Below are 24050 nucleotides of genomic sequence, written 5' to 3'. Positions count from 1 at the left end.
GTCACCTGTGGCCTTCCTGAACTGGCCCCAGTCGTGGCCAGCAAGCACTCTTAGCAAAAAGCATCCATGAGCTTCAGGCCACAAAGAATGGATGCAGTACCCCGACGGGACAATCCATAAGTGTCCTCCAGGCTGGGAGGCCTGGAGCAGAAGGATATGGCCTGACGAGAGGCCGCAAGGAGCGATGAGGAGTGAACGAGGAATGTTAGCCTATCCACTAATGTGGACATGTGCTGGCAAGGGGAGTGTGAGGGAAGAGCCACTGCGGGACGTGCATGCCACCCCAGGGCTCTCAGTCAGTGCCCACGGGGCCACTCGCCCCCCCAGAGGAGGTGAACTAACCCTGTGAAGGGGCTGGCACATTCCGGTTGCGCAGGGTACAGGCGGCAGAACCAGGACTTCAGTCCGCCTCCTGATCTCTTCCTACCTCCAAGGTTCCCTCTGTCCATCCAACCCTCACAGCCAAGTGCCGGGGCGACACACGGGGTGGGCATCTCGGTACCACAGTGTCGCCCTGGCTTGCCTTGCACGAGGTGGGAATGTGTCCCTGCAGGAGAGACGAGACGTGGAGGATGAGACACAGCTGAGGGAGAGGTCTTCTGTGGGGTGGTTGTTTGAATGATCTCCTTCAGACGAAAAGCAGGCAGGTCAGAAAGTCACCTGCGCGGGACTGGGCTGTGTTTCTCCCATGAGGGGTTCTGCACGCAGAGGGGCATTGGGCAAACAGGAGCCAGGGCGTGCTGCACAGGCCTGCAGCTCCCGCCCCTCTGCTCATCCCTGCGGGGCACACATGGGGTCCTGGGGCCATGCTGAGCCAGGACGATGGCTCGCCTCCCAAGTCGGAGAGCCAGAGTTGGTAGGAAGGCAGGCCAACATTGGTGGCCACCCGTGCCCACTGATGGCTCAGAGGGCCACACGCTGGGCCTGTGCCCGCGTCTGCCTGGGCACCCACGCGTGTACACTCAAAAGCACGGTGTGCATCTCCCCTAATGACCCTGGATGACACACAGCCCGATAGGCATTGGAGCCTCCTGTCCGCATGGAGCACTGCCGTCTGTTCTTTCTCAAGAAGAAAAGCACTCGCCTGTCTCAGATCACAGATGTCGTAGAGCTGCCAAGTGCACGGGGTCCCCTTGCGAAGCTCTCACCAGTTCCCTCAGGACGTGGGGTGTGCGTGTTCCCACGCCAGGACATGCGTGTACAAGCACATGCTACCCCACAGCTGCCATAGGCATCTCACCACTCACCACCCCACCATCTCACCACTGCACCCAAAATGCCACAGAGCAGCTACATCTGGGACCCTCCATGGCCACGAGCCTGTGAATGCGGGACAAGAGCGCCCATGAGCATCTCCACGCGCCTGGTGGACGGCAGAGCCAGTGCCCAGGCACAGCCATCGCCAACCTGTCGGGCTGCAAACCTTCTTCTGTGGCGGAAGACGGAAGTGCTGCTCTCAGGTGGTGAGAGCGGAAATACGGAGGCACTAAAATGGTGTGTGGGACTGCTCCTCGGGGAGCCCCGGCTTCGTTTACACAGAGAGACAAGGTAGTTACTCCACAAACAGGAGTCGCAGTGCGGGCCGTTGTTAACATTGGGAAACAGCCATGTGTCTGTGGAACTCGTTCAGAGAGTGACAGCTAAGCCACCTCGGCCTATGTTCACGGTCCACACATGTGCACAGCAGCTAGCCCAGACACAGGTGTCCCCAGTGGGAAGCACCATGACACATTCACTCGTGGGCTTTCAGCTGAAATAATCATCACAGCAGCCACAAAGCTGAGTGCGAGTCCCGTGTGTGAGGAGCTCAGAGTCTGAGGGCGGCATCCTGTGTGTGAGGCCATCACGGTCTATGGTATACTCAGTGATTGTCGTTCAAGGCTGTGGTAGGTTGGCAGATGGATAGGTCTGTGTAATTCACTGCCAGCTTTGTGCCAGGTGCTGTGTTAAGACCCCAGGACAGGGTGGCTGCTAGGACCAAAGAGGCAATGAAGGGAGCATGGTGGGTAAGCAGACTGTGGTTTTGGGCAGTCTGTTCTCCTCTGAGGGCGTCTGGTCCCCTCCCGTCGCAGGAAGCCAGTTACTGGGGACACAGAGAGGCTGGCAAACTTGACAGTGATGTGGGAGAAGCAGAGATGACGCCCAGGGATCATCTCTCACTCGGTAAATATGTGTAGAGTGTTGAATAAAGGCTCTGACAAGCCTGTAAGACTGTGGCCTGGGTTCCCAAGGCTCCTGGAGACTTCATGAAGAATAGCAGTTCCAGGACAACATGGAAAAATGTCAGCCGTTTCAGAGCCATGTGCTGTGGGCCTCACTACTGCTGTGGGAGCCAGAATTCTTACCAATGACTCTGGAGACCCCTGTTTGACGAGGAAGCCGCTGTGTGGGAAGCTGACGGCGCTCACCCCACACACCCTCTCACATGTGGGGCTCAGGAAGGTGGAGAAAGGACTGGCTCTGACTTCGGGAAGCTGATCACATGCAACTCCACCAGCTCTCTCATTTGACGCTTCTCAGCTTTTCATGTTTGCAAAATGATGGATGAAACACATTATCTCTCTTTACTGTATTTTTCATGCATCTGATTATCATTGAGGCTGAGCATCCAAAAAGGTACAGAAAAGATGTCTGTAATGTTTTCATTAGCCCTTCAAATCTTTTGCTTATTTACAAAAGTAGATTCCCCCCCTTCATTTCTAAGAATTCATTATACTATAAATATTAAACTTTTATCTGTTATGTTAGGCAGAACCTGTGCCAATTTTTGATGGATTTGATCTACAGAATTGTTAATTTCTTACTACCCCATCTTATATATTGCAACATTTTGGGCAGTTTTTGTGTAATTCTGTGTGTGGGGTGTTTGTCGTGTAAAAGTTTTAAACTTCTTCAAATCTAGCCATGGTTTCATTTAGTTTCTGTTTTCGTTTCTTATTTAAGGATAACTTCCCTTCTCCATGGTCATAAAGATATTGCACACTATTTTATTCTAATATTCATGTCTGCTTTGCCCATTCTGATCCAATTTCATGGCTGATTCATTTGGAATTCGCGTTATTTCCGTTATTTTTCGTAAGTGAGCCAGTTTTTCCAGTGTTATTTATTGTATGGCTCATCCTTTCTTCCATGAGTTGTGATGACATCTCTCCTACGCTGAGTCTCACATGTGGGTGGATGGGCCCATTGCACATGCCTGTTTTTAGTTTGTTTTGTGCTGTACGTAGTTTTATATCTTTCTCCTTGCCTATTATAAGCATTGCCACATACTGGATTTTTACGTGATTTTTCCATAGCAACCCAATATTTTATTTGTGGATCTACAATTTTTTTCTTTTTTTATTGCTTTGGTAACTGATTTTTTCATGGCAGAAAGGACTCTGTGTTATCACTTTGTTCTACTCCTCGTTACATACAATGAGCACACACAATACATTGCTGTACATATGTTTTTTGCACTTCTGGCACGCATGACAATACAGAGGCTGGATCTTCCTGTCTGCTTCTGCCTTCAACCTGCTTCAACGTGGTGCTCGGCAGGGTTCCCCAGACAGACAGAACCAATAGGAAACAGAGGTTTCTTCTAAGAAATTTGCTCACGTGGTTATGGAGGCTGACAGCAGTGGGCACGCTGGACACCCAGGAGAGCCCATGTGTGTAGTTCCAGCCCGAGTCTATAGCAGGAGAAGATGGATGTCCCAGCTTGAACACAGTCAGGCAGAGAGAAAGAGTTCTTTCTTATTCCACCTTTTGTTCTGTTCAGGCCCAAAATGGAGTGGATGAGGCCAGCCGACACTGGGGAGGACAATTTGCTTTCCTCAATCCACGGATTCAAGTGTCAATCACTTCCAGAAACACCCCCCCCCCCATACACCCAGAATAATGAGTAACTAAGTATCTGGGCGTCTTGTGGCCCAGTCAAGTCGACACATAAAATTAGTCATCACAAACATGTTGATTTGGTTGAAGTATTTGAAGAAAATCCAGCCCCATACAGATACGTATTTGGGGGGGGGGGTTTATATCCTTTTCAGATTATTGTGGATATTTTTTTTGATACTATGCTCAAACTCAAGCGAACTTCTTAAAGTTTAGTTTCGCTATGGAGTGTTGAACTGTATAAGGAGCTTTTCCTGCTCTGTTCTATTGGCCTGTCTGGCACTTGGAGTGGATCTGCTCCCTGCGAGACCCGACCGTGTGACATCGTGCAGTGGCCATCTGAAAGCATTGGTTCTCTCAGCTAGGTGGACCTTCCAAATGTTGACACATTTATTACACGACATTAAGAAAACCACCACAGACTGCTGCCACTTGTATCTGAAACGTCTTAAGGGAGGTTGATCTCATGGTGATGGAGATAGCTTCCAAAATTCTAATTCCCCCTTGATATCTCACATTTCGTCATTGACCAAATGCTGTCCGTTGTTTTTTCTTACTGTGACAGCCATACTTGGTTAATTTTTGACACCGCTGAGCACGCAAGTCTGATCACTATATGTTGTCTGTCAGGAGTTCTTTCAGACAAACGCGGTTCCTAAGAAAGCGGCTAGTTTAGCTGTCAACTGCACGCGCACAGGTGCTTTCCACCCCCCACTCCGCTGTGCTTCCCTGAGCAGATGACTGTTCTATGTGCTTGTCCCATTTGGTCCCAAGAAAGGCAGAAACATGACAGGTGACTGAGGTAGTGGACAGAGAGCGCTGCGTTGCTTAGCAAAGAGCAGTACTTCCGAAGCCCGCTCTGCTGCTTCTCAAGGTGCCAGACGACTTCCGCCTGTTGTCTCCTGGGTAATTATGCTGGGGTGTGGACGTGCCAAGAGATGTGTGAGCCAGCTGGTGAAATAAGAGTCATGAAGCGATGGAAAATATAGACGAGAAGCGACTCAAGCTACATTCTGGGGGTAGTTTGGGCTGTTGTGGGAGGAGAGCAGGGTGCGTGTCCACAGAGTTGCGTGAGGGTTATGTGGAGAGAGGTCTGTGGAAACAGAAAGAACGTGATAGTGACCCCTGAGCCTGGCATTGAGAGTTAATGGGTGCTCAGCACCTGGAAGCGACAGAAGGTGTAATGGAGAGAAACCCACAAGAGGAGGAGTTGAAAGAGTGGAATTGATCTGTGGTACCCTGAGAAACTGACTGCAGAATAGCAGAAGTGGTGGGGATAGCTGCCTCCGCGGAGCACGTGCCCTACACACTGTACAGATACTGCGTTTCATGCCATCCTCTCAAAGACCCATTTCACAGGTGAGGAAGCTGAGCCCCCTGGTGTGTGCCTCTGTGCTTAAGCTCGGAGGATGTGTTGATGATTTTAGCAGGAAGAATTTGCACAAAGTTCCTAAGAGAGCCAAAGGGAATGGGGTAATGAGGCAAATTTTTTTTTTTTTTTAAACGAAAGGGACATATTTGCCTTTATAATTAGTGGGATTCTTTTCAGGTAAGGAAGTAAAAGTAATGAGATGCTGGAGAAATGACAATGAACATATTTATATAATGCATAAATTTTATACCAACTAATTTAAAACCATCTCTAATGGTTCAAGGAGGAAGAATCGCAACATGAGAAGCAGTCCGTAGTGATTGGCCCAGAAGCAGTGACATTAACATGTTGGTTTTTATCTGTGAGTGGAGCACAGTCTCTTTGTTACAGAACCTGCACAGATCCTGCCCCTTAGAGGGACTGCTGGATTTTTAAAAAATGATTTTTTCTTAACGCTAAGTAATTCAGAACTGTTCATACAGTTGAAAGTTGCGTGCGGCTGGGTGAGAGCTGTGGCCCGGGTGGGCAGCCGCTGGAACTCCCGCCTGCCTGGCCACGGCTTGGCCTGGTCACCTCGCACTTCCTCCCTGTGGGTGGCTATGAGGACGAAGGCCCTAGCACTCGGGCGGCACCTTGTTAGGGCCCCACACGGCTCCTACACCCTGGCAGCTGAGGGGCATCCGTGCTGTGGGCCTTGGGGTGTAAAGCCCGTGAATCTATGAGGGTCTCCTGCCAACACCCCGTAAACTGGGTCTGCCTCTGGGATCTCCGCCTTAGCACGTGAGTGGTGTCTGCGATTTCACTGTGACTAGTTCACTTTTGTGAATGGAAAGACTTTGCTCTAAAGTGCTCCATGGCTCTCTTGTCGCTGAGTCAGCCGTTCTCCGTGAATGTCACCACTGTCACCGTGCTTCCACGGACAGAGCCCTTTGGGGTTGAGTTGGCCTGTTGTGTTCATTATCTGCTCCTGCTAACAGATCAGCGCGAGGGTAGAGCCTTCACACGACAAGCGCATCTGCGACATCTCCCTGCTTCTGCGCGTCAGGAGTGGGGCGTCACTGGCTGGGCAGTGCTGGCCCCGGGTCTTGTCAGGGCTGCACATGTGAGGGTTCAGCGGGGGCCGAGCACCCACCCAGGTGCCTCCCTCGCGGCGGACACGCTGTTGCGGGCTGTTGGTGGAGGCCTCAGTGCCTCCACAGGGCTCCCCGGGCCCTCACCACGGGGCCCCTGGCTCTCCTCAGAGGGGTGCAGAGACATTCATAGACAGTTTGAAAACTAGATCTTGCACAGATCACAACCGTGGCTGCTCTCTACCTGAGTTCCGGAATCGCCAGCCTCTGGCTCCATTACTTTGTTGTACCCTCGTTGAACCTCTATGGGCCTGTGTGAGGTCAGCATTTCTGTCCCCCAGTTCCTCGGAGGGGACGGACGGTGGGATGAAAAGCCTGGGTCTTGAAGCGCTGAGCCAGGATTGGGGGTGCTGACTGCTGAGGCCTCGTCCTTCCAGGACCCCACATACTTTCTGTCCTTTCAAAGCAGGGTCCCTTGAATGGTAATGCCTTTTGGCATCGCAGTAACCCTGGGAGAGGGGACAGAGGCCCAGAGAGTTCACTCTTCTTGACCAGAGTGGCCCAGAGGCAGAGGGGAGGGAAGCCCAGCTCCCGTGCCCCCCACGCCCAGTCCCTGCCTCCAGGGCTTCATGTGCAGGAAGGGGGTGCCCTCTTGGAGTCCACATGGGACCCTGGGATGGGCTTAATGCGTGCAGCTGCTCCATCCCTCAGCCTCTCCATGTCCTGCCCTCTCTGCCTGGAAACATCGGGGGAGGGGGCAGGGTCTGCATGTCTCCCCCCTCACTGCGAGGGGGGAGCTGTCAGCACAGCTGCAGCCTCTGGAGGGTGGGCCTGTGAAATCACATTGGTTCCGCTGGAAATCTGTATTGTCACACGCCTCTGGGGTTCACACACTGCCTCCCTGGAAGGCTCCCCCTAGGAATTTAGACATGGATTTAGCCTGATGGTCAGTTCTTGGCCGTAGGAAATGGAAGGAGTACGGGGCTGAAATGTACGACTTTCCCTAACTTAAGGCCCCAGTCCTGATTCTTTGGGGGCGTTTTCGAGTTTCTCTTCTTTCTTCAGGGGGAAGCTATAATTTCCAGGCAAACAGTAGTGCTTTTTGATACACAGTCACCCCCTCCTTCTTCAGGGCTCCTCTGGCCACACGCACCCCTGGGAAAGCCTGTAACTGCTCCAGAGAGCCCCACAGGGTCTGAACTGTGGCCGTCAGCACGTGGTGGCAGGTCCTTTCACACATGTGCACCCCGCCCGCTGCCAAAACACCACGCACTGTGTCGTACACAGAAAGCCTCCCTGGAAATGGGTGTCTCGAGGATTGAGAGAGTTTGGTGTAGAAAGTCGTGCGGAGAGAGCCCACTCAGCTCACGTGCTCTTTGTCTTTCTCTTCCAGCCTGCAAGCATTCCTACCCCAGGAAATGTGAAGCTAAGGTAAGCTGGGGCTGCTCCCCCGGGGCCCTCCCCGCCAGTCGGCCTCCCCTCCCATGGCTGATACGCCTGGGGGCCACTTTGGACCTCGGCCACAGCCATGAAACTTCAGAAAGGGCTACTGGGTGCTTTCCAATAGGGTGTATACTTTTCATCTCAAGAATAAACTGAAGAGCTATGAAATCCATGTTTTGAATTATAGAAAAATAACGCTTAAGAATCTGGTTTCAGATAAGAATTTGATCATTTTGCCCTGATCCTGCCACAGGCCTTTCTCTGTAACAAACGATCCCTTCTTTCTGATTACACCGACACGCTGCTTTCAGGGCAGAGAGGGGGTGGCAGCAGGCCCTAGGGCACACCGCTGGCCGTGAGGAGGTTTTGGCTTCTTTCTAGGGTAGTTGTTCATAGATTGGGGTTTTCAGACTGTCGTGGAACTCTGGGGGACCCTGAGTTGGGGGTTGTTGTCCTGCAGGGGTGAGATTGCCGCATGCCCGCACCAAGTGCTGGAGGCCTGGGGGGCTTGGCCGGGTTTAGGACGAAATGGGGTGGCCTGGAAATGGCCTGTGGGAAGCTGCAGGCTTCCCATATGGGGAGGGGCCCTGGTTTTCTTCCTGAGTCACAGTGTGTGCACCTCCCACGTTTTCTAGAAACAATGTTAGCCTCTGCGAGGCCAGAGCACATGGGAGCCCTGCCGACTGGCTGGCCCCGCCTTTGTGGGGGCCGTCAGATGTCCCTCAGGCTGCCCCCATGGCTGGAGGTCCAGGAAGATGGGGCTTTAGAGGGTCTTGGCATTCGCAGCTGCTGTGAGCCCGCTGTTCCTGAGAATCTCCAGCTGGACCTCGGGCTGAGTGGAAGGACTTGTGCTAGGGAAGGCTGCGTGTATGTGGGCAGGCTTCACGTGTGTACTCTGCACATGAGGATCGGGTCCTGGTTTCCTTCACCCTCCTGCCACACCCCCCCACACACGTACACACACAACACACCCACATGTGCACACATACTCACAGACATGCATACATATGCAACACACAGTACACACATGTATGCACACACATACATGTGCATACAATTCACCACACATGCACACACAACACACACCCCACACATGCACACACAACGCACACCCCACACGTGCACACACACTGCATACCCCCACGTGCACACATAGACACACACACACACATGCACATAGTGTACATGCATGCATGTGTGAGTGCATACATGTGCACAGTTCACACAAACATGCACATACAATGCACACCCACACGTGCACACACAATACACACCCCACACATGTACACACAGACATGCACACATATGCACACACACAGTGTACAGGTATGTGATGCACACCTCCCCCCACATAGTTGGAAGAACTACATACAGTCCAGCCCAATTTTCTTTTTCAGGGAAGAGATTCAATGACTTCTTTTTAAACTTTTCACTATGGAGAGTTTGGGATGCATGCAAAGTGGAGAAAACAGTACAGACCTCCATGCTATACTGTTACCCAGCCCCCAGGCCAGCAGCCCCTCCTGCTCTCTCTAAACCCCTTCCTCTTCCAAGATGTCACGCGATTTTTGTTTTGAGCCTTTTCAAGCACAGGCATCTGTGGTGGGGCTTTGGGGCATTTCTGCTGTAGCTTCCAGTCTTCTTGTGGGGACAGCTGGCCCTTTCCGGCCAAGGACAGGCGGTCCCTGCTCTTGCACACTCACAGGCAGGATTGGCCTCGGACCCCGGCTTAGTTTATCCTGCTGTACCCACACCGGGGCTCTTTACCCGCGTGTGCCCTGCACTTGTAATCTCAGACACTGTGTGGGAGCAGAGGTTCTGCGTGCGGTGGGGCGGGGTAACTGCCACCTTGGGGAATGTTTCGGATTTCAGAGGGGTATTTCCCACCCCCTTGTGAGGGTTTGGACATGTTCCCAGCCCCTGAGGCTGTCCTGAGTAGTGAGCCTTGTCCAGCCTTGTTTGTGTGTCATCACCACGGGGGCGGGCCGAGCCACCCCCGGGGCCTCTCCTGTCCTGTGTCATCCCTGCTTGTGTGAGTGGGCACTGCCCGTGACCGTGTTGCTGGTTCCGTGACCTCTGTGCCACCTGCACATGCAGAGCTGAGCCTGCTGCTCTTGGCTCCATTTCTTGAAGGGGCCCAGCCAGCTACTTAGCAGATTGAATTCTTCGGTTCAAAGAATTTTCCAGAAGTCTTAACTATCACTGATTATGGCATTTCTAGCTGCAGAAATTGGCAGTTTGCTGAGAGGTAGATAAGCTTTTCCTCTTATTGGATCACAGGAGGGGGAAATGTATCCGTATTCATTTTCTTTTTCTTTCTTTTCTATTTTTTTTTCTTCTTGATAACACAGCTTTGAAGGGCAGGAGAGAATGCCACCAGCAATAACAAAGCCCCTTCTTATTCCAAAACCATGAATCCATGGCTGGGTTGGGGGGGGACACAGGGCCATCCATAAATTCAGGAGACAAGCAGGGACAGCTGGTCCTCTGGGAGCTGAGGTGAGGCTGGCCCAGGTGGCTAGGTCCCTGGTGACCATGTGTGTGGGCTCCCTAAACACAGGCTTGTCAGGAGACTGCGAAGTTTAGTTAAGAACACAGCTTTGGCCTCACGCCGCACCCAGTCCAGCTGTTCCCGACTTGGGGCTGACGTGCCCTGCACGTCCCCCTGTGACGGTCCACAGCCCTATGGGGACTCATAAGGACTAACAGTGCCTGAGGGTGCCCCATGTGCCCCAGGGCCCGTTCGTGTTCTGTGAACCCCACTGCCACTGTCATCGCCCTGTTGCCACCAGGGCCACTGTCCATAGAAGTCATGGAGAGAGCCACCCTTCAGCAACACAGCCAGGCCAGGGCTGGTGGTTAAGCAGGGAAGCCAGGCCGTGGGCCGGATGCTGGAGCATGAACTGAGGTCACTTGCTGGCCGTGGGTAGTATGTCCCCTCAGGCGAGGCTGTGGCCCCAGGTACATAGGCAGAGATGAGGTTTAACCCCAGTGGGGGCTTCTGGGGCCAGTGCAGCAGACAGAGCCCCAGCTGCTTTGCACCAAATTGCAAATGACACTCTGTGACCCACCCGAAAATGACTGACTCTTAGCTATGAATTACGAGGATGTTAATTATTTAGGTTTTAGAGAAATCAGATAATTTGTGACAGCTGGAAAGTTTGGGGTTCCAGAGACCTGGCCTCCTGGGAGGCTGTGCTTGTCCACTGGACCCATGCTAGCTGCTTGGACCTTGTGACTTGGATTTATCCTGACCTCTGGTTGACTCGTTGCAAAGAGAGAAAAGGAAGTAGGAGAAATGAAGCCGTTTTAGGAAGGCAGGTGATGATGAGACATGGGGACGGTGCGGTGACTTCCCCACTGTCGCACAGCTTCCGCTTCTGGCCTTGAGGGGAGTTGGTTTCCCAGCTCAGTTTTGCTGTCTTTGTGGCTTCTGTGCTTTGGGCTTCATGTGTCAGCCGTGAGCAGGCACAGGCCTGTGGGCGCTTGGTGCGCTTGTGCTGGTGCCCGCAGAGCCCCCACCAGCTTTGCTGGCCTTGGCCAGGGGTTGGGCAGTGCCCTCCCCGCACTGCGGCTCCCTTTTCCCCCTAAAGGACGCCCCCTCCCCACGGCTTCGCTCAGGTCCCTGCTTCGCCCCAAGGTGCCACTCACCTTCCATTGGGACACCTTCTCTCTGCAGTTTCCTGCCCCCTTCCTGCTGCTCTGTGCCATCAGAGGTGGGGTGAAGAATGCATGTGTGCACGCTCGGTGTTCAGGGTGGACAGGAGCCCTTATCTCCCCACGGATGTCCGTGGTGGCACTCATGAGTGGGACCCAGATCTCTTGGGGACTGATGACCTGGGTTTGTCAGTAAAAAGGAAGGCCTGAGAAGTTTCCTGCAGACAACCACTGGCCCCGTGAGCCCAGGGCATGTGAGGGGTGGGTCATCGCTCCCACTCCCACGTACACGCCCTGTGGCCTTGGGCAGAGGACAGTGAGATCTGAAACACGGGGGCACAACCCAATCCGACAGGAGGTTTGGGTAACGCAAGATCGCACACCTCGAAATCTGGCCCAGTGGCCGGCTGGTGTTACCGGCTCAGGAGAAGCAGCCACTGGCTCCGTTGTGGAGGGTTATCAGCCTCGTGCTCAGTCTTTGCTCTTCTGTCCCTTCAAAGTCACAGCCTCCCTTGGAGGATGCACTACAGCTGTGGGGACAAAGCCCCAGAAAGCAGTTTCCAGGCTCTCGGCCTCACGTGGAAAGGTGCTGGCTCGGGTAGTAAATGGCCATCAACTGTGATTGCATGGCCATCAGCTGTGGCTAGTTGGCCGCCAGCCGTAACCAGTGAGCCATTGGCCACTAATATAACTGCTGTGGCTACGCTAGCAGAAGATGAGGGCTAGCAAGAGCGGATTGCAGAGAGGCGGATGCCGCCGGTGAGAATATATTGGTTTGACTCCCCTACCTATGGCTCCGTGGGTGTTCCTGTTTGGCCTCACCGTGTCCTGCGTTCTCATGTGGGGAGCGGGAGCTGAGACCCCGCCGGACGCCCCGCACGACAGCAGCTCTTGCCCCAGTCCCAGGTGTCGGCTGGGATTTGAAGGAGTGGTACTGCCTGCCCAGAGGACAGGGGGGACAGGGCCACGACCCGCGTGCTGTCCCCCCCAGGCTCTGTGTCCCCCCCCCCAGGTGCTGTGTCCCACCCCAGGCTTTGTGTCTCACCCCAGACCGGTCTGTAAACCCTGGGCCCTGCCGGTCTCCATGTTTACTCTCCTTCCTTCTCTTCCCTCCCCACTCCCTGCACTAAGGGAGGCCAAGGTTAATTTTTAAACTGGCCAATTTAGCAAGTGTGTCCTGGTTTTGCTCTAGGCCGGCACCGAGCCGGGTGCCCGGCCGTAACTTGCTTTCTGCTGGTCCATTTCGGCTAGAAGTTCCATTTACCCACCTGTGTCAGACATGTGTGTCCATGTTTAATGTCTGACAGGTGATTTGTTTTTAATTAATAGGGGTTATTTTTTAGAGCAGTTTCAAGTTCACGGTAAAATCGGGGGCGGGGGGTGATGTACAGACTCCACACTCATTGGGCTTCTCCCTCCGGCACGTGCGTTTCTTAGTCCATGAGCCAACTCGGAAGCCTTTTAATAGCTCACATCTGCCGCTTGCCTCGGGGCTCACTCCTGGTGGTGGACTAGTAGTGATGACATGTGCACTGTCTGTCACACAGCACTGTCACTGCCCTGAAGTCCTCTGTGCAGCCCCGCTCATCCTCCCTGCCCCCCAGACACTGACCTTTTCACTACGTCATAGTCTTGCCTTTCCCAGAACGTCACGTGGTTGAGCCATGCAGCGTGCAGCCTTTTCAGACTGTGTCACTTAGTAACTAACATGCACTTGAGGTTCCTGCGTGTCTTTCCATGGCTTCACAGCTCATTTCTTCTTAGCACTGAGTAGTGTCCCACTGTCTGCACGGACGCAGCTTGTCATCCACCTGCTGAAGGGCGTCTTGGTGGCTGCCATGTCTTGTGTTTTATTTTTGCACATTGTCATCACTGCTGTCAGAAGAGCTGCGGAGCATTTTTCAGTTTTGCCTTCTTAGGGGCACTTTTGTTCCTCTTTCCATAAGACCCGTTTCCTGGTTGACTGTCCTCAGCGATCTCTTCTGCCTCAATCCACTGAGAAGAAATCACTTCACACATGTCACCTTGTTAAAGGTACGCTGACAGCGGTGGCCATTTTCCCATCAGGCACTGTTAGTTTGAGTCTCTGAGCGTGGGCCGTGGCCCCACAGCGGACGCCTCAGCGTGGAGCCTGGGCTGGCTCTGAGAGACGGCCAATCTTTTGTCCTAGGAGAGGGCCGTTTTCTGTAAGCACTGTGGTTTCCTTTGGACAGGAATTAATGTTTGTACACCCAAAATAATCTTGGTCCTGAACAGGGGAATTGCCTGTGGGGTCTTGGAGCATTTGGGGACTTGGAGCACTGGACACTGGACAAGTACAGCCACTGCACGTCCACTGGGCACCAGCGTTGCCAGCACCGCCCCTCACACTGTCTCAGGGTGCTTGCCGGGACCCTGCTGGGCCCTGGACGGGTCACCACACACATAGCATGGCCTCGAGCGGACAGCAGAATCCCATTTGTGGTCGGCCCTGCAGCCGGGGACCCACGCAGAGGAGCAAGCCGACCTGGGTCTGAATTCTGGCCCCGAAGTGGCCACGTGACCGTGGGCCTCGGCCTCTTCCTCTGCAGAAGCAGTAAAGGCCCCTGGTTCCTGTCCAGGGTCCTTGCATGCACTCCAGACCCACACGGTGTTTCTTCCTGAGGTCACCAGGCAGGTCGTCCTGGGGCAGACAAAGCCCTCCTTCTGCGTTGATGTGACCTGCTCTGGTGCCTCACTGTGTGACCTCTGCAGTGCCAGGTGGCAGGGACTTTCCTGGTAGTCTTGGGGGTGTGCTCCGTCTCTGGCGGGAAAGGAGGTTCTCTGGTTCCTCCAGTATCTTCCAGGCCCCATGTTCAGGCTGGCAGAGGTCATCAGACCCCACGCTGACTTCCTGTCTCCTTGCCCCCCAGTGAGAACATGCTGGTGGGCTGCAGGGACCTTGCAGACTCGTCCTCAGGGCATCGCACCTGCAGGCGCCCTCTGCCTTGGGGCAGTGCCCCCAGAGCACACGTTTGGGATGGCCGTGTCATCTGGGCTAGAGCGCCACTTGGGCCAGAGAGCCAGCCCTGAGGTCAGGACTGTGTGCCCTTTGGCGTGTTTCTGGGTCCGTGGGGGGGCGTCTTCCTGCCTGTGTCTGAAAAGCTCACTGGTCATGGAGAAGGATATTTCTTACCACACTCCTGGTTCTGTTTTGGGCTGGCCGCTTCTGGAGGACTTGTTGCCCCATTTCTCCACTTCTGGCTACATTTGTAGCAGCAGGATGAGCAGGTAACCACACGTGGGAGTCCCACGTCCAGATTTCAGTGTGAGACTGAGCTCCTTTTGGGCCCTGTGCACCGTTTTCTCTGCAGTGAAGCTGTGTCCTCGGGCGAGGGACTCAGGCAGGGCCACCTCCCGCCCTCCATCATGCACAGACACACTCGGGGCGCCGCTCCCGGGCTGCGGCCGTACAGGCCCTCTGCGAGTCCCAGGCGATTTTGGCTCCAGCTCTGTCGAACGCCACGTGTCTCTGCCTTTTCGCTCCTAGTTCCCCCAGAAGCCTCCAGAGCCACAGACGCCGGCTGTTCCTGCACAGAACTGGCTGTGGACTCGCGGCCCTGCTGCGTGCTTCATAATACCCAACTCGGTGCTTGTTCTGGGGGTGGCGGTGGGGGGTAGAAATCTGAATGACTGAAACATGCTATGAAACCAGGACTTCTGATTTTTCACCTAAAACCTTGGGTTCTTCTAGAGACTTCCTTACTTTACACGCGTTTGCGGGAGGTTGGCAGGGCTATTGGAGGCCTGTGCTCAGCTCAGTCCTGTCCCACGAGAGCCGAGCGCCTGTTCCCACGCAGGGGACACAGGACAGGGAAACATCCTGGAGATTCCGGCCTGCCTCCTGGACTCGTCCTGGTGGGGGCAGGGGCGCCAGCCGTCGTCGCGCTTTCAGGGTGGCATTCTGGGTGGACAGTGACGCTACTGGCAGGATTTGTGAACGTGGATTGGCGTTTGGTTCCATCCAGGACAAACTAACGGGGTTTAGTGGGGTGTCAGTGAGCAGGCTGGCCATATGCAGCCTAACGCTACATTTTTATTTTTTAAGATTTGATGATAAGTTGTGCACTATTAAAATTTCTCCTTTTCTCCTTTTCTTGTCAGCTCCGCCCTGGGTCAGAGGACAGTCGGTGGAAACCAGACTGTTCACTTTTCTTAGACACTTTTGACACCATTTCTGGGGAAATTTCGTCCAGTATCCCCCTTTGTGGGAGTTACCATAGTTTTCCTGAAATAACTGTTGTGATATTTGTGCCTTTTCTTCCATTGTCTTCGTAACAAGAAAGGTGTTAAAAAGCGAGTCATGTGTGGGCGTCATCCCGTTTTTAAGCTCTTAAAGAAAAACAACGGCATACTCATCCCTTGTCTGGTTTTGTGGAATGCTCACGCCTGAGGGAGGGCATTCTCACCTCATCTCCTCCTCTGCAGAGATGCCCCCCGACAGTTGTCCTTGTAAAGTGTGAGGGGAGGGGCTCAGTGGGAGGGCGTGGGGGGCCTGGGGGTGGGGAGAGCATGTCTTACTGTGCGCCCCCTGCGGAAGGAGCCCTCTGGTCTGACCTTGAAGTGTGGCTACTTCAGAGTGGGTCAGAGAGGTGGGCTTTCTGGGCCGGGAGGGCCTGAGGGGGCTCAGGAAGAGGCTGACCCTGGGCCTGCTGGCGGGCATGGCAGAGCAGGAGGTGAGTGTGGGAGCCGTGAGTGGCGGTGCCAGGCTTCCGCACCGGGCCGTAGTCTGCAAGCTCCAGGAAGGCTGAGGTGCCCGTCCAGCCTGCCCACCGCTAGCCACCAAGCGCCCTGGCCTGGGGCTGCACCCTCCACGGGCACCTGTGTGACGGGAAGGGCCTGTGCCTTCCTGAGGGGTGGGAGCAGCCCCCCAAGAGTGACCTCACAGTTGTCCCTTGCAGCCCTGATAGATGTGGCGTGCTGGCGAGCGATGGGAGAACGCCAGGGAGGGTCGACAGAGGCTGGGCGTGCGTGGAGGGCTCGGGCCCGGGGCCTCGCCGTCCCCATCCAGATGTCCCGATGCTCCTTTCCGTCAGTCCAGGATTTTACTTTTATTGTAAACATGAGGGAGCCGAAGCAGAATGTGCTGCTTCACTCGCTTAAGGCCACCGGTCGGGTGACCAGCACCGGTGAATGTGTGGGTGCAGGAAAGTGTTGTTCTGTCTTAAACCCGTTACCCTCCCCGCGAGCAGTGACCCCAGCCTGGAGGGCCTCGCCCCTCAGTGAGGTGACAGGCCTCGTCCGGCTGTCACAGAACCACAGCAGGTGTGTGAAGAGGGGGTCTGAGGGGAGCGCGGGGCAGGCTTCGGTCTCTGTCTGCACAGCGCACACTGTGCTGTCATCTCTAAAGACCCCTGAACCACAGCCGCGGGGAAGCAGCCGGCGTGGAGGAGAGCAGGGCTGCGGCTGAGGCCTGGGGCCGGCTCGTGCTCCCTGCGGGAAGCACTGGGCGGGTGGTCGCTTTCAGGAAAGTGCTATCAGACGATCTCAGTGGCTCTTTCTCTCTGCGGCTGCCCTGCGTTTGTGGTGCACGTGTCTTCTTGGGGGGTGCGGCGGCCACACTGTGCGATGGCGCCCGTGGGAGGACCGGCAGCGGAACCGGAAGCTCAGCAGGGATTCTGGGCCACGCCTGACAGAGGGGCTCAGAGTAAGGTCGGCAGAAAGCTCGTGAAGGATGCAGGTGAGGTGGTGAGGCCCACAGCCCGGCACAGTGCTGGGACTGCCCCTCGCCTGGGCCCCCGACCCCAGGAGCAGCGGCGGCAGCCTAGAGAGGAGCCACGCCACCTGGCCGTGAGCCGCCCTCCCGCTCTGTCTGCAGGACCTGCTCCCGCTGCCTGGTGGCAGTGTCCTGTGTTCACTGGGTTCTCTGCTGGCCCTGTCAGGCCTCTGAGTGTGTCCCCCCAAGTCCGTGTGAAGTCCTTCCCGCCGGCACCTGTGACTATATTTGGAGACTAGGTTTTTACAGAGGTGATGGAAGCAAGATGAGGCCATTAGGCGGGGTGGGTCCTAATCCCGTACGACTGGTGTCCCTATAAGAAGAGATGAGGACAGACATGTCCTCAGAAGAGATGAGGGACGTCCACGTGAGGACACGCGGAGAGGACGGCATCTGCATCCCCAGGAGACAGACCTCGGGTGGGACCCGCCCGGCCACTCGTGCCTCTCGGACGTCCGGCTCCAGGATGTGAGAGGCCGTTGAAGGTCCATCTGTGCTGTGTTACGACGGCCAAGCTGATGAAGACAGTTGGGGCCTCAGCCGTCTGCTCCTCTCTCAGAATGTCAGTGCCGGCGAGGGGACTGTCCTCTTCTCATTGTTCTGCAGCGCGTTGGTAATCAGTGGTAATAACGGTGGTAAAGATACCTGAGCCTGCATCTTTCTTCCATCCTGTGGAATGGCCGTGTACAAACATGTCACTCGATTGATTGGTGACGTACCACACAGGAAGCGAAGGCCGCAAAATAATCAAATCGAGGTGACACTAAAGGTTCTGCTCCTTCAGGAAAGCCGCTGCCCCCTTCCCAACACACAGCCGCTGTGTAGGGGTGAGGGAGCGTCACCCCCGCTGTGCTGGGAAGCCCCTGTGTCCTGTGGACGTGTCACATCTGTGAGGTCTCTGCAGTGCTTGGTGCAGAGCATGAGAGAAGGGGGCCTGTGCAGGTGGCGCAGTCTGGGACAGAAACTGCTGCAGTCTCGATGTCACTGAATTTCCTTCATAAAGGGTCCCCTCTGTGAAGACAGAGCCAAGGTGGCTAACGACACATTTTATTTCTGCTGTCGGATTCCCGCCATGCGCTGTGGTGGCGTTAGGAAGGGGCACAGCCTGCGGGAGGCGCTGCCTCTGTGCTCGGCTTGACGTTGAACTGCCTTCAGAGCCGTGGGCAAGGTGAGTCGAGCTCAGCCTGCTTCTGTCCCCGTCTGTGCTGGTTTGGCCACCTGGGGGCTATGGGTTGATTTGGGACATGTGTGCGGTCCTCTAACGCACCTTAGTAGCTGTTGGCTGTTGCCATTGAGCTGACTGTCCTTCCAGAACCCCGGCGTGAATGAGACCTGCTCGTGTAGCCGGCCGCCAGGCTGGGGAGGGCGGGCCTGTGGGCAGCGTTGTCTGGAAAACCTCGGGGCACCATGCATGGGACAGGCCGAGCTGCCAGCTTTGGTTGCAGACACTGCTCATGTGCACACGTGCACAAGTGTGACCTTCAGCTGTGCTGTCACTACGCGCTTCTTGGGGTTCTGTGGCTGCTTCACATGGTCCTACGTGGTGTGCGGGGCGTCAGTTACACACACGCTTCCAGAGAAATTGCTTGGAAAGTGGGACCCTTTGCACAGCTTCATCCAAAGTGACATTTAATAAAAAAGGACGATCACAAAAGCTGAGTTTCTTGTTTGGTGGTGCAGTTGTGCCCCCTTATCTGTGATTTTGTTTTCCGAGGTTTCAGTTGCCTTTGGTCAACTGTGGTCCAAAATATTAAATGGAAAATTTCAGGACGAAATGATTTGTAATTTTTAAATCGTGCGCCATTCTCAGCAGCATGATGAAATCTCGAGCCGTCCTTCTCTGTCCCTCCTGTCTGTGAATCGTCCCTTTGTCCAGCGTCTCCACACTGCACGCTCACTGCCCAGCATTCACTTGGCAGCCGTCTCGGTGATCAGATCGACTGTCACGGTACTTGTGTTCATTATTTTACTGAATAATGACCCCAAAGTGCAAGAGCCGTGATGCTGGCGAGTCAGAGCCACCAACGAGAAGCCCTGAGGTGCTTCCTGTAAGTGACAATGTGTGTACATATTGGAAAAGCATAGTATATGCAGGGTTCAGTGCTGGCTGTGGTTTCAGGTGGCCCCTGGGGGTCCTGGAACATGTCCCTGCGGATATGGGGGGGATGCCTGTACTGAGAAAAAGGAAGCCGTCTCTAACGTGTGTGGAGAATGGAGCTGTGACCTCTCTCCCAGCACTTCCATCTCAGAAGTAGGCAGGGGACCCAGTCAGGCTGTGGGAAACCTCCCTGCTGGACAAAGAGCCTCAAGTCAGAACCAGGCTCAGCCCTGGGCTGTCCCCAGGGGTGAAGTGCAGGGCAGGGCAGGACTCACTCCCGCAGCCACATAGAAACACACTCCCAGCCTCGCACGCACTCCTAACTCAAACTTGTATAAACGCACACACATTCAGTCACATGGACACACAGTCCGGCACACACACACACACATTCCCGGGGCACAGCACTCCAGGGTGTGAGGCCCCCTCCGTCCTGGTCACCTGTCCCCTTGCTGGTTTGGGGACAGGTTCCTGATAGCAGTGGCTGCAGGTGCCACGTAGGCAGGTGCCTCCAGGCACAGCTTGTTTGGTTGGTTGTCCTTGGTAACCACGATGGGGCCCCACGTGGAGCCATGACAAAGCCGTAAAGTGACGTGGACCAGGCCTTTCGTGGCTCGGGGGCTTTCCCAGTCACTAGTGGGCACTGGCGGTGTGTCCCTGCCTCACCCCCATTGTCAGCTCTCCTCACCCCTCTCCCAGGGGCTTGTTTTGCTGAGAGGGAGCCTTTCCTATCAGATGAGCCACCTGGAGTTTGGACCCAGCGGCGTCTTCTCTCCTTCCTGGATCATGGGCGTGGTGGGCCTCCGTGGGACTCAGCGCCCCAGGCTCGGGGTGACTGTGGGGTTGGGGTGAGGGCCAGGGAAGACCTGCAGCCCCAGCACTTGGCCCTGCTGTGACGTGAGCCGGGGGTGGCCCACTGGCGGCAGGGCCTGTTTCCTGTTCTCCTGCTTACAGAGCAGGGAGGGGCGTGGCCCGGGGGTGCCGCCCCCTCTAACACACTGGCCATGCACGTGGGTTCGTGGGCAGCAATGTGAGTAGGACGTGGCGAGGGAAGCAGTCCCAGGCACATGGTGGCCGCCTGCTCAGTGGTCCTAGGGTCCCAGGAGCCAGGACTCTCCTGCAGGACCTGCCCGCTGCAGAAGCAGCATCCTTCACACGTGGGACAGAGGCCGGCCAAAGTGGTGGAGGGCCACAGCCTTTCCTCTTGTCCAGTGAAAGCAGAGGAAGAGCCCAGGGCACTGTGAGCCTGTGATCAGAGGTCGGCTGTCGGGGCGCAGCAGGTGAGCGCGCTCTGCCCGTGGGACCTGCCTGGCCTCCATCCTAAGGACTTGTTGCCCCCCAGGGGCAGGGGCACGGCCACCTGAGTTCCTAGTGCCCAGCAGGGTGGCCTGTGAGGTCATGGGTGTGTCCTGACCCTCCCCCCATGCTTCTGCCAGACTGTGGCCAGTCGCCTCCGTCTTTATTCTTTGACGGCCGGAAATGGGACATGAAAATCCGGTCCCTTTTCGCGGAGTTCCTGTCCTGGGACCTGGTTTGAACCACACAGCAGGAATACACACCTGGCAAGTGCAGTTACTGGTGGTCTTTATAAGTCAGGTGTTCCTGTTGTAAGTATTAGTTTTCTCCTGGCTGACAGACAGGTGGCTGTCCCCCAGACTGTCCCCTTTTCTCTGAGTGGCTGTTTTTGTGCATTGTCATTCGTTCTAACTGGAAGCCTGTCCTCAGGCGTCTGCACTGTCACAGGGTGTGTGCAGACAGACAGGGGGGTTGTAATGGGTCCCTGGACAGGGCTCTTTGCAGGAGTGCGGACGGACGTGGAGGGGCAGTCACTGAGCGGGGGACCCCGCGTCCCGCCCAGGCCCTGCTCACTGTCTGACGAACCGCGGTCCCTGCATTTTGTGCCCACGCAGGTCCCCTCCTGGAGGACTTGTTGGTTGGTTACTGGGTCGCTGTGAGGAACAGGTGGCTGGCCGGAGAAGGTGCTCCATGCCAGCCTGTGAGCAAGGCGGGGGGCGGGCGAGGTCGGCGTGCAGATGGCAGAGCTCTCCAGAGATGTCGCTCCCGGTCGGTCGGGACCTGTGTGACGACTGGGCGTGGTGTGATTCAAGGGCGCCCACGAGCGCGCTCGGTCTCTGGGGGACACGCTGGGGCCAGGCCCCCCAGTGCGGGGGGACGTGGGAAGAGCACTGGTCCCTACACTGCGTGCGCCCTGGTTGTCCTTTGAAAACTCAGGTTCTGATCCTGCGTGGAGCTTTTCCACAGACTCAACAAATGTGCGCTGCCAGACAGTGAACTCGAACAATAAGTGATCGACTTTATTTTTAGGGCAGTTTTAGATTTACAGAAAAATTGAACAGATAGTACAATCCTGAATAGGGTTTCCAGGCGGGAATTCCTGCCTGTTCTCAGGAATTTTTTTCGCTTTCCCGTTCGAATCCCAAGATATAAACTGTTTTCTGTTCTCCACAATCGTTTCCACAAAGTGACGGCCGATACTACCATCCACCTGGGTTCAAGGAGCCGATTTTCCCGATTTCCCGACCAACTGTTTGGGATTCGGGAATGGAAAAGCGAAAAAATTCCCGAGAACGGGCGGGAATTCCGGCCCTGAAACCCTAGTCCCGGAGCCCACATGCCTGCCCACCCCCGTTAGAAACATCTTGTGTCAGTGCCAGGCATTTGTTCCCCTCTGCCCCATGGCCAGCACTGAGACGTGTTACTAACCTGAGCCCAGGTTTCCATCGGCCGTGACTCCTGCCCTGGGGCCGTCTGTCACTGTGGTAGCCTACCCAGTGTGTTCACTGCCCTGAACATCCTGGGCCCCCGTTCATCCCTCCCCCAGCCCCTGGAAACACTGACCTTTTCACTGTCTCCGTAGTTTTGCCTTTTCCAGCGTGTCACAGAGTTGGGGTCACACAGTGTGTAGCCTTCTCAGCTTGGCTTCTGTCACCTAGTAACATGCGTCGAAGGTTCCTCTGTCTTTTCAGGGATCGATCGCTTATTTCTTTTTGTGGCTGAATAATACTCCACTGCGTGGAACACAGACGATGGTTGTTAAAGGCGGGGGCTCTGACACCTTGCACGTTTCTTGCCAGTGTGTCAAATGTCTCGTGAAGCACCAGGACCAACGGGCTGATGGAGACTGTACAAGGGACGGAATTCATCGCGTGCTCCATCGACACGGCCTCCGCGTCTGGCAGCTCCCAGACCCTTACCCTCTGGCTGTGGCTCCCTGTGTTTTCAAAGCCATTTGTCTTGTTTTCTGTTTTATATTTATTTGTTCGCTTCCCTCATCTGTTCATCAAACTTTAATACATATGTGGATCTGAGCATACACAGATGAAAAAGAGGTGTCCTGCTTTCCAGGAAGTCTGCTGTGGGGGGAGCCAGCAGGAAGTCAGCAGTTCTGCGCAGCCAGAGGGGCTGCTCTGTGTGTGTGGGGGGACGCGGTGCCGGGAGAGAGGGCCCCTGCCCCAGACGAGATTGTGAGTCAGAACCCGGTGCAGTAATAACACTTCTCAGACCGCCTGTCATGTGCCTCAGGAGCTTAGTAAGATAAGCAAGAGAGTTATAAATAGGTGCCATGGCAAGAACCAAGGTCATGCTGCCAGCCTCTCCAACCCACAAGGACAGCTGGTCACAGGGGTTTCCCCGTCTTATGTACATTTCCAAGAACTCTGAGGATGGGGTACAGGGTCCTGGGCAGGGGGACAGCCAGGAGGCAGCTCACGGGGAGCCGTGTCCCACTGGCAGGTGCCAGAACCACACAGAGCAAGTTGGGTCCCTCACCCACCGGCAGCCCTTTCTGCTTGGGGACAGCTGGTGTCCCAGAATGTGGCGAGCCCGCCCTGTGCCAGCCCCTGTTCTGAGTACCACGAGCCCTTGTGACCCCCAGTTCTCAGACGAGGAAAGCGGGGCCCAGAAGGATTAAAGCCACAGTCCCGTGCTGAGGTCCCACCTGAGACACACTCCCAAGCTGGGTCCTTGGTCTTTGTTGGGTCCCTCATTGAGGCCTGTAACCGTGTCTCCTGTGGCTCAGTGATGGTGGTGGCCTTGTGACCTTGGTGGCCTCGTGACCTTGGCGCAGGCTTTCTTGGGGTGCCCTTAGTTCCTCAGAGGACCATGGTGGAGTCCTGCGCGGAGCCACATCTGGGACACGATGATTGCATGCTTGGCCACAGTTAGACTCAGCGTTCGCGTCCGCTGTGGAAACATCTAGAAGCAGTGGTCCATCTTATAGAGGACCCCAGCCCTGAGGCGCCTGGGCAGAGTGCCCCTTCTGGCCGTGCCCCACGCGGTGCTGGGAGGGCTTGCACTGGCTCAGGCATTCAGGCCTGGGAGTCCCCTAGTTCCTGGAAACCAGATCAAGTTCCACACATCTGAACAGTGGGCATTTCTCTTGGGTCTCCGTGGTGTCATCACATTCTCTGCAAAGACTGGGAATTTACAAAACTGAAAAGAATGTGGACGCTGTTACTCTAGGTCATCTCTTGAGAGACTGAACCTTGGTGACCGAGAACGTGGTCAGGGACACTGGGGTTTAAGAGCCCACCTGCTCACCATGTTCCTTCTCCTGTAGGTGGCGCTACCCCGCTGTGCACGAGGCCACCTGGACCAGGTAAGTCCCGCGCATCTCCTTGGGGCCACCTACCGTCGTCACGGAAGGCGAGGTCTTGCTTTATGCTGTGCCCTCTTTGGGGTCCTCCGGGGTCCTTGGTTCCTCTCCCTGCTTGAGCCACAGCTTTCGCTCGCAGAGCGCTCACAGGCCACCCACATGCGTCCCTTCAGAGGACAGTC

The 24050-nt window shown here is 55.4% G+C and overlaps 1 protein-coding gene across 3 annotated transcripts in view; it reads left to right on the top strand.

The window, feature by feature from the left end:
• Positions 1 to 24050, top strand: part of TNS3 (tensin 3) — a 174509-nt gene that overhangs the window by 32691 nt on the left and 117768 nt on the right. For all 3 annotated transcript variants that reach the window (XM_081079437.1, XM_081079438.1, XM_081079436.1), the window contains exons 3-4: positions 7715 to 7752; positions 23833 to 23871. The gene's annotated coding sequence lies outside the window, so the exon portion shown is untranslated. The remainder of the gene's footprint in view (positions 1 to 7714; positions 7753 to 23832; positions 23872 to 24050) is intronic.

Source organism: Rhinolophus hipposideros (assembly GCF_964194185.1).
Source record: "Rhinolophus hipposideros genome assembly, chromosome: 18".
Taxonomy (NCBI): domain Eukaryota; kingdom Metazoa; phylum Chordata; class Mammalia; order Chiroptera; family Rhinolophidae; genus Rhinolophus; species Rhinolophus hipposideros.
Note: the sequence above shows the minus strand (reverse complement) of the source record. Positions and strands in the feature narration are given on the sequence as shown.